Genomic DNA, 11080 nt, shown 5'->3' with positions numbered 1-11080 from the left:
TTTTTTGACGCTTGTCACTGAGAGAGAGGGAGAGAGAGAGAGAGAGAGAGAGAGAGAGAGCTCAGGCGGCAAAAGAAGTGCTCTTAAGTCCTCCTAATTTACAGCTACTTCACTCTGATATTACCTGACTACGTAATCAGCCCATTCATCATGACTGCATGTGTAGGCGAATTTAACTTCACCAGAGTCGGTCGGTCCATTTCCAAGCAATTGGTTCCATTATAACAGCCCTAATTTACGGCGACTTGTGTTTGCTGCAAACCAGTTACAATAATTATGTACAGGCACTGGAGCCTGTGTAATGAGGCGCTGGTCAGTCCCTACGATTGATCCATTTTCAATAAAAAGAAAAAGTCCCATTCGGAGAGTTGGTCCCGCTCTCTACTTGTACAGTATAAAGTTGGCAAACAAATCAATAAGCTTGAATACATATACCGCGTACAGCTCAGAGATTTGTGTGAGCATGTCTGACTGACATGGGAACTGACTTCCCCCTTTTTCTCCACCAACCAATACAAGCATATGTTCTGCAGAATTAAGTGGAAAAACTAGAAACACTGACAACACAGCATATGTGTTCTATAAATGTTAGATGTCAAAAGGAAAGGATCTCAGAAAGAAAGAAAATATATGTTGAAACTTTTGAGGTTCAGCACTATGGACAGCCCCACAGAGAGTGTTAGCATACTCCACAAGGAAGAAGTAGGCTATTTCTGTGTGCAGCTGGAATCATGGACAACCTTCAAATTGAAAAAAATGAAAGCAAAGAAAGAAACAGGGAGGATGTGCTTTTTCTTTTTTAGTACGCGTCAACTGTAACATGAGCTGATAAAAATAGAAAGAGACAAGAAACAAGTGTCAGCAAAATGTTCAGCACCTTGGACAGCTCCAAAATGACAGCGGCATTAAGAAAGAAAGAGGGGAAATATTAATTAATCAATCTGTGTTTCTAGGAACAAAACAGAGATTAAGGAGCATGAATATAAAGAATCAGTAAAAGCCTACTGGAAATAGTTTATTGAGGAGCTAAGACAACATAATGCTTCTTTACAGTATCCATGTCTTACCATCCCGTGTATATGCAGTCCACTTTATAAAAGCCAGTGGTTTTGCATGTAATTTCACAAACAAATGATGCAGAGTATCAGTAAGCTTATTCAACACTCTTACTAATAACTACTGCAGTCCCAGTATGCACAACAGCAGGTCTGCACTTCACTCTTTCTCTGCATGTCTTTGTTTACTCATCGGTTGAGTGCACACATCTAGACAAAGACTATCAGACCATGGTGTGTTGTGTTCTGTCCTGATAAAGCAAAAGATGTATCTGCTATCTACATTGAATTTAAATGCCAGCCTCTTCAGTTTCTTCAACAATGGTGTGTCTGACCTGCACTGGAAAAGGGACATTTGCAATGTATGATAGAAACTACTACTATTGTGAACCATCTTGATGAAAACTTTGCATGCTATTCATTGCAGCGATGTGAGAACAAAAAAGAGGTTATAAGTGATCTTTTCTGGAGTAACTGTAACCAGGTAACAACTTCTTGGCTTTTGCAGATATAAAAAGCATTACAATAATCAGTGAGAGAAAACCAAAGCATGAATAACCATTACCAAAAAAGTGATTTAATTGGAGACATATTGAAACACTTAGTAGTTAACCCCAGGCGATTACTTTCACAAACTAATGAAATTAATGACATCACCAGCCTGAGCGTGTACATAGAAACATGTAACATCAGCATAAAAATGAGGAAACACAACCAAACTGATAGAACACTCCTCAGGGAAAAATGAATAATGAAAATAAAATTGACCCAAGAACTGACCCCTGTGGCACACCTCAAGACTAAAGAACATTTGGGGAAACCTTGGCATCAGCAACTACAAAAAACATCATTCAGTATGAATAAAAGAAAAATGAGTTCAGAGTTATTTCAGATCGTAGAACCCATTTTTGAATTAGTCAATCAAAAGAATGGGCAATTGTATGAACAAGCAATACTACTTAGCTAAAAGTAAATAAAAAACCCAAACACTACACTAATTTGTTTAACATCTCTTTAAAAAAAAAAAAAATCTATTTTAAGGCGTTTTGTGCCTTTATTAGAGAGATAGGACAGTGGACAGAGTCAGAAACCGGGTAGGGAGACAGCAGCGGGGAATGACATGCGGGAAAGAAGCCACAGGTCGGATTTGATCCTGGGCTGCCCGCCTGGAGGACCACAGCCTCCAAACATGGGGCGTGCACCCCAACCACTGCGCCACTAGCGCCCCTAGCCCCTCTTAACCATAAGATAGCTGCTGTCTGGTGTCAGGCTTTCCACACAATTTTGAACCTGGCTGAAGGGAGTCAAAAGAAAATAATTTGACTCAGCAGTGAGTGACTCAGCAACTGAGATTGGAAATAGATATTGGGCAATAAGCTCTATTATTCTTAACTCCCCTGAATGTATTTAATAAGGTCAAATGTATTATCCAGTTAATCTTCACACATCACACATTTTTTGTTGTATCTTTTGTTTTGTTGTTTTGTTGAAATTCATATCTCATTTTAGTTCCTGCCTCTGTGTGTCCTCCCTAGATTATTACCACAGATACTCATTACACACGCCCATGATTATGTTATTTTGTCTCGCAGATTTATACTACAAAGATTTTTCTCTTCCTTTTCTGGTTTGTCCATGTGGGTTCATCTTTTCTTTTCTTTGTTTTGTTATCGTTTTCTATGGTTTTGATTTTGGCTTGTTTGTCAGCTTTTGTATTTTTGTCTGCAAACAGACTGCATGTGTATGCTGTTCTTTGACTGACCTCCTGTGCACAACTGCCTTATGAACTTCCCCTTTTGTCCGGTTAAATCTCAGTCGAGGGTAGTGTCCTATGAAAGCCTGTCATTTAAATGAAAAATCCATTACTTTTTGAACCTGGTTTTGTCAATTTTCATTAATAACATTATGTAAACTGGTGACACAAAGAGTTTACAACACTACTGTCCCATATCAGCGCGGGATGTAGCATTTAATCCTGTTTTAATTGGAAACAACGCCAAAAAGACAGCAAATGAATTCCCTAAAATTACCAACTTTTTCCTGAAAGATCAGTCAGAACCATAGCGCACATTTAGGCATTGGTGAGCATTTAGCTGAGTGCAGTTTGCTGTCATACTCAACCTGGACGGACAGAAATGGCTATTGAGGGGATGTAAATATAAACACTATGAGGGGGAGAGAAGAAGAAACTAAGACAAAATCAACAGAGTAAGCAGATGATTGAGAATGGCCGCACTGCTGGTTCTCCTGATAAGCACAAAGGGCCATATTAACGTCAGGTTTGGCCATTAAGGCTAATGAGACAGTATTTCTCCCCCCAAGCAAATAAGGACATCAGCTCAGGCGTCCTCACCCTGTCCTCTCAGGCTCTTTGCCTGCTCCACTGGTGTCTGCACTATCTGCTCGTCCAGACGGCTGATTTAGTAGTAGCTGCTGCTGGGATGTAGTCATGGTGCCCTCCTTGTGGCCTTCAACTTGACACTAAACCTCATAATTGATTTATCCAAGGCTGCCCATCCCTATATCTTGACTAAAGTGTGTGTGTGTGTGTGTGTGTGTGTGTGTGTGTGTGTGTGTGTGTGTGTGTGTGTGTGAGTGACCAGTTGCCAATAGCTTTGGCAGTCAAGTTATTCCTGACAGCTGTGGTGCACATGCTACTAATTTAACAATGCTATACTGTTTTTGTGTGTTGATTTGTCTATTGAATCCCACTGTTGCATTTGATTTCCTCCTTAATGTGTCATTCGTCATTCATTAACTTTGTTTGAAAAGCCAGTCTCATCTGCCCTTCATCTGTCCAACAGCTGGTGCATGAGGAGACACATGCTGGACTTATTTAATACTATTTAAGACAGCCCAAGTGAAGGACTCAAGTAGTTTAAGCCATTTGATGACAGTAGAAAAAGTTTAAAAGACCTGAGTTTACCAAAATGTTGAAAACGTTGGTAGAGTAAGTAAGATCGTCCAACATGACTAATGGCTCAGTTTTAAAATAGAAATTTTCTGCACCAAATTCATTCAATTGACCATGGCCTAATGGCCCACGACCACAGAAGTTTACCCTGTGGCCACCAAATACACAAAAGTTGCCTGCAGTGGCCACCAAGTTTTTTTGCCTATACTGTGAGTGACACTTGGTTACAGTTAAAAAAAAACTCCTGTTCCTTTGTGCTAACATTTAGCTCTTGAACCTGTCCTGCAGCAAAGGGCTTTAATGGGCTATAGCTGACACACTTGAATTGAATGGTCACACTTAAAGTAAGCTGCTTAATTGTCTTTTTTTCTGTTGTTTGCAGAAGTTGATATTTTACCACCCAAAAATATACGTTATGCTTTAGCAAAGACATTTTGAGGCTTTCTGTGACAGGCAGTGTTTAAGAATATTGTTATCTACCGTTCCTATCTCATGAACAAAAACAAGTTTGGGGCAGTTAGTCAGGATTGTTTTTTTTATTGCACTGCTATAGGTCACAATTCCCTTTTCTTACTTCTCAGAAAATTTGCAACTGCTTTCAGAAACCCGTTTAAAATGATGGCCTTTAAGGAACAGATTAGTCTCTTTAACTACTTTGTCAAGATGGTTTCTCTTTCCCACAGGTTGCAAGTTTAACAACTTCAAGCAATTCTGTCCTTCTCCATGCCTTTGATGGATTAGCAGTGTTCATTTAAGTTATGCTTGAAAGAAATGTAAGCTGAGGACTAACTTTAATAAAAAGGGAAAATGTATTTCTCTCTCTGTAGGGACTAAGAGAGTCAAAGACAAAACTCAGTTAGCTATGAAAGTGACTCAAGGAGCTGTGCATGTGCACGATCATTATTGGCTGGAGGCACATATGATTATACTGCCGCTGTCTGTTTGATGATGAGTCAGGGGACATACTGTAGTACACCAGGGGGCTCAAGGGTAACAATAGTTTCTTTGAGCTCTGCATTCATCTGTCTTTGTACAGTATTTTGATAGTATCCAACAGGAGAGAAAAAAACAAACAAAAAGGAGCGGAGGCGGAGGTCAAGAAGTTGAAGGTTTCTTTTGCAACTGAACATAATGTGGTTTACACACACACACACACACACACACACACACTCTAACCATTCACAAGTGTGGGTGCTCTGTGCTGGTTGGCAGGGAGAGATCAGGGTTAATCTTTTTCCCCTCCAGACAAACTTCTGTGAAATATCCCAAAGTTAAAAAGATCAGTAGAGATAGTAACACATTCCCCGCCTCACTCTTTCTTCCTCTTTCTTCGTCTCTCTCACTCCCTCCCTTTCCAGAATGCAGCCTGCACCTCTACATATTTGTCTGCTCCACCTGTCCTGTCTCTCAATCTGTCCATCTATCTATCCGCAGACTTGCTCCTTAAACAGTACTCCACCACCGGATGAATAAGAGATGAGGGGATGAGTGCGAGGAGGATGGATGGAGGTGAGGGAGAAGGTGCAGCGGAGTCCGGTCGGAGCCCCGTGAGGATGAGGGTGTAAATGGATCTTGAGGAGCTGGTGTCACCTGTCTCGGGACCATTAATTAGTCATTCAGACTTGTAATGGAGTGAGCCGGAGCCAGACGGACACAACGGGCCAAACAAAGAGGAGTCACTCAGAGGAGTTAGCTGTGGCTGCTGATCACTCGGTGTGGCTGAAGTGGAAATGTATAAAGAAATCTCAAAGCCAATGTAGTAACATGACACATTGATTTACAGAAAGAATAAATACATTAATACATTTATTTGAATTACTTATTTGTTTTATTTGTATATTTACCATGGTCTGCAAGTGATACTCATCAAATACTTAAGAATTAGGTATTTAAAGTTGTAATTAAGTTAAGTAGAAAACCAAATAACAAGTATTGACCTGCAAATATCAACTTTCCATAACCCCCATACTTCTCCTTTCCCATGGTTATTTCCCAGAAATGCAAAATACTTCCAGGATTTCACTTAAGTATACTTTTAAGAGTTAGTCAGGAAAGATATGGACAAACAAATATGTACATAGATAAAAAAGATGAATGAAAAAGTATACAACTAATAATTAAAATATTGTAGTATTTATTTGTATATGGACATGTATGAATCAAGTAAACCGTTGCTACACACTACATGTCTGTTCCCAGATGGGCCAAAATTAAACTCAGTAAAATGTTATGCGTAAAAAAAAAAATCCAGATAAACCAAAACAGTACTGTATTTGTTTCTACAGTAAGTTTGAGTCAAGTTATTATTCTCTATATTGAAATTATTAATTCAAATCACATAATAATGGATACAATATAAAATTCCATTAACCATCTTATCTTCCTGCATATAATAAAAAGTTAATTTTTCTATTTCAAGGCTACAGATGAGTTATGTGTTCCTCACAGTGATGCATATTTCTTCACATTACTGCCTTGACTTGAAGGATGAATCCCATTAAATCAGAATGAATCCATTGTCCCTACACTGGAGTCTTTGTGAAGTATGATCTTGAAATCAAGACTTAACTGGAGTAGTGTAGATCATATTCACATGTTTTTCTCTTTAAATAGATTTTTGAAGTTGTTAAATGTTCAGGTAGTTAATGTACACCAACATTAGTCATACTTATATAGATCCAAGAAGTCTCAAGTATTACAGAGGCTCTACACCAAACATTGTTACTCACATCTATAGGGAAATGAATGCTGGTTCTGTAATGTTCAAGTAACAACTAATGAATGCTGATGCTTGCCTGCAAAGAAGATATCATGGTTTAAAAGCATGCACCAGCCACACTCTACACATATATATGAATTTGGCCATATTTGTAACCCTTAAAGCTCCTTCACAAAGTTATTATTACACAACAGGGCCTCCTCTAATCGGTTCGGTTGGTTCTGTTGGCATCTCTTACCAGTCCATCATAAACATTAAGTTTCTAACGATCGCATAACAAACAGTCGATATGGATACTTGGCTCCCAATGTCTCCATTTAGATTGAATTACAAAACAGTTGATATCTGATGTTCAGGTGACCGCTATTTGTCCTTCTGGCCGTCGTTGAGATGCCACGGCCTCCATGGCAGTTAAGACACTCCCGCTGAAGGGTGAAGTGTATCAGTGACACCTTGAAAGTGAACCTGCTGCCTGAGTCAGGCCAAGACACTGGCCTGCCGCCTATCCTGTTAGAAGGGGTTAATCAGTTTCAAAGGATCCAGTTTCAGTAGCACTGTGTGGATAAATTGTTTTGGAAAAAGGAGGATTTGTTCCATTTGTCTATTAGATAGCTAGCTATAAATACTGCACTTCGTTTCCCTTTCCTTGATACTAAAAGGGGTCATTCGATTGTTTGAGCTTATAAACCATGTTTTTTTAGGATATGGATGAACATTTGAATTCTGACATCGTCTTCCCCAGCCTGCCATCATTTCATAAGCCTCCTCCAATAAACATCAGCGCTGTCAGGCTGCCCTGAAGGGCCAAAATAAGAAACTGTATTTATGTTTGGCAGCTCTGGGCAATCACAGTTGTGGTACCCTCCATCCATCAGCAACCAGGCTGCTCATCACTTCTCCGCACAGTCAGGGGGAACTTTTCAGGGCAAACTGCAGCTGCTCTGAACCCAGGGCAGTGAGACACTGTTGAGATGGACGAGCAGCTTCCTGACTCTGGTGCTCTCGTCTCTCATTTAGTCAATAATTGATGAATTTGGGAGCCGCTAAGAGATGAGCGATGGGAGATCTCCAGGCCTGTGTGTGGGCAAAGGAGGAAGTCAGCAAAAGTTTTAAACCACTAGTGCAACTTCATTCAAGTTCTCTACCTAAGCATAAAATTTGATATTTGGTACTTTTGTTAAGAATTTCCAACAACAACAACTTATATGCTTCCTTTACTGCATTTCAGAGGATATATTGAACTTTTTTACCTCATCTTCATTTATCTAACAGCTGCAAGTTATTGTTACTTTACATTTTGATTAAAAAATAGCTTGTAATAAGACTTCAATTTTTTTGCAAATATCTATCAAAAATATCTAGTCCATTTGGATCATTGTAGCTTAAAATGAATGACTCCTGTGAAGACCCTAACATTTATTGTTACGCTTTACTAAAAAGACATTTTGTCACTTTTCAGAAACGTATTTAAATTACTGTTAAAAGCAGTCATTTTATTAACTTTCTCTCAAATTAAATGACCTAATAATCTCACCCAAAAGCGAGGTTAGGACAGAATTAAAAGACACATTTGCGTTGCTGAACTTTGTTTTTTCTTCTCTCAAGCCCCTTTAATCACGTCACGACCCTTCAGTTTAATCATGAGATCCTTTAGAAGGTGACCTAGCCCAAGGTTTGACACGAGAGGACCAAATCACAAATCTGTGTATGAAGAAGTGAAAACCAGCCCCCCTCGACCAGCTATAGTAATAAAATGCTTCTGACACACTAATGAATCAGTATCAATAATATCACAAATAACCGTACATCATATATCAAAGGATACAATAATATGTTCATCTTGAATGTAAATATAATAGGATTTTGAATGCTTGTAATTGGGGGTTTAACATTGTTACATAGGGGCTTTTAATTGAGTTAGAGATTGGAATAGTTCTTTCTCCACTGCCACCATATTATACTAAATAACTAATATCAACTAACCAATGTCTTAATGGTCTTTGTTGAAATTGTCAGATCAAGATACATTTGACTTTTGGCAAAAAAAGAACCCTAAGTACTTTCCTCAAGGTGAGTGTCAGAAAATCTGGATTTAAAATAAGAAAAGCTGTAGGGATGAGCTCCCTTAACAGGAGTACCCATGAGCATTACTCCTGCTGAAATGTCCTTGAACACAACACCACCTCCAAACCTGCTCTGCAGCTGATCCTGAGCTCTTCTTGTGAAGTCAGAAAGTGAAAAAGATGTCCCTACAGAGAGCCATAAAGGATCAAATTACATTACATTACAGGGAGGGATAACTGATGACCGAAAAGCATGGAGGGAAATGTGCTCATCATCCATCCACGTTTCAGCGCAGAGCTGAAAATACTCGTGCCATTACGGCCGAGAACAAAGTGGGACATTTGCAGAGGAAGGGAGTCATGGATAGATGGACGAGGTGGAGGAGGGGGAGGAGAGAGATTATCTCATATTTATTATGGCGGAACTTATTAAAAAAAAGGGGAGGTCATTATTTTTATCTGGAGAGTGTAGAGGGGGACAGACCTATTCTTAGCTTTTACCCTCATGGCTCGACAAAAAAGATCTACAGTTTTGTATGAGCCTTTTTTAAGAACACTAAGCCCAACTGTAAAACTACTGCTTTATCAAACAGGCACAAAAAGGAAAGTCCAACTGATAATATTATTGGTTTGTCAAATAAATATACTCTTCTGTCAGTTGAAAATAAATAAAGAATTCCAGATCTATATTTTGAAGTTATCATATTTCGTACCTCCAGTGGACAAAGCGGGAATGCTGACACCACAGAATCTAAACTAAGTAAGTAAATAAATTTCCCCAAGGGCGACTTTCTCCTCAATATTTTTTATTTGCTTTTTGAGGCTGGAAGTAAGTCACCTGGGTTATTGTTCCCTGGAGTTGGATGAATAATGTCAGCAATATTCAGCTTTCATTTCTAGGAGGATCATAACAAGAGAGCAGACAGTAGTCAGGGGATAGGAGACAGTTTTCCTCCAGAGCCTTTGTCAAAAACTGAGAATTAAGGAAAGTGATTTCATGATGTGAAACTAACCTTCAAGACATCAAAGGCTTCAAAATTGGACATTATAGGAAAAAGCCAAAAAAGTCCAAATTGACTAGCCAAACTTGATAAAGAAACAAGAGTCCCACTCTGCTGTCAGCTCTGAAAGAGTTCACAGAGGTGTTGAGTGCTAAACGCTTACATTGGCATGCCAACAACAGTTCATAAACCAAACATGCTAAAGAGGCTAATGTTAAAAAGCTATGATTCGCAGCATCATTAGTACAGTTAAAATGCTTGTGTGACATATTGAGTATCTTAGCATGCAAATAACTCACAATGAAACAAAAGCACTGCAGAGGCCGATTTAAAGATAACTTTCCCATTAACATTATCATGACTAAAATGCCGAACATATAGACATTTTTACTTTAATGGACTGTTGACGAGAGCTGGATGCAGCCCCATGTGAGGTCTAATACCCGTGGCGGCTGTGGGTCAGTGGTAGAGTCGGTCGTCCCTCAACACATGTCGATGTGTCCTTGGGCAAGACACTTAACCCAAAGTTGCTCACGCTGTTTCATCGGCAAAATATGACTGCGTTTGAATGGGATGAGTTAATACTGATGGACACTTTACATAGCAGCCTCTGCCATCAGTGTATGAATAGCTTAGCTTACGTTATTATTGCACTCTTAGTCAGAAAACTAGAAAAGCGCTCTACAAGCTCAAGTCCATTTATTATTAACACATAACAAATTCTGGAGAGTCATGTTTAAACATCCAAATCTTGTTATATTGGAGCCAGCATGAACTCCATTTACTCTAAATTAAACCATCATTTACAAAACAGACGTTTCTAAAGTTACAACAAGCATATACAATTATTTGTGCAACTAGTGAAGTGAAGTTGTGCCAGTCTATACGGTAGATGACAAGATATTTCCCCAAAAATGTCAAACTTTTACTTCATGATGGCGCTGAAGGCAAAGACAGGGTGTCATTAAAGCTAGAGGAATTTATCTTTGTGGGTTCAAAGAATATTTGAACCAAATGTCATTGCAATGCATCTGATGGCCCATAAGACTATTACAGTCAGATTCAAATAGTGGACTGACAGCTATTCTCTAAGCCACACCACGAGCATTGGCCTGAACGTGGAAGATCGAAAAGCCACTAACCAAAACCCCGGCCCTTTACCCTTCAAGTGTGTGACCGTGTCCCAGGAAGTTGAGCAAACTGTTTTATGAAGGTGATTGCTGTTGGGTGTACCGGTCTAGTTCATCCTCATCTTGTACAGCAGTGCACACTCCTATCCAGCACATGTGCCAAATTTAGCAAGCTTCTCTCTCCGTAGCTGGAATTAC

This window comes from Labrus bergylta, chromosome 14 (assembly GCF_963930695.1).
Source record: "Labrus bergylta chromosome 14, fLabBer1.1, whole genome shotgun sequence".
Taxonomy (NCBI): domain Eukaryota; kingdom Metazoa; phylum Chordata; class Actinopteri; order Labriformes; family Labridae; genus Labrus; species Labrus bergylta.
The sequence above is the reverse complement of the archived record's forward strand: the minus strand, read 5'-3'. Positions refer to the sequence as shown.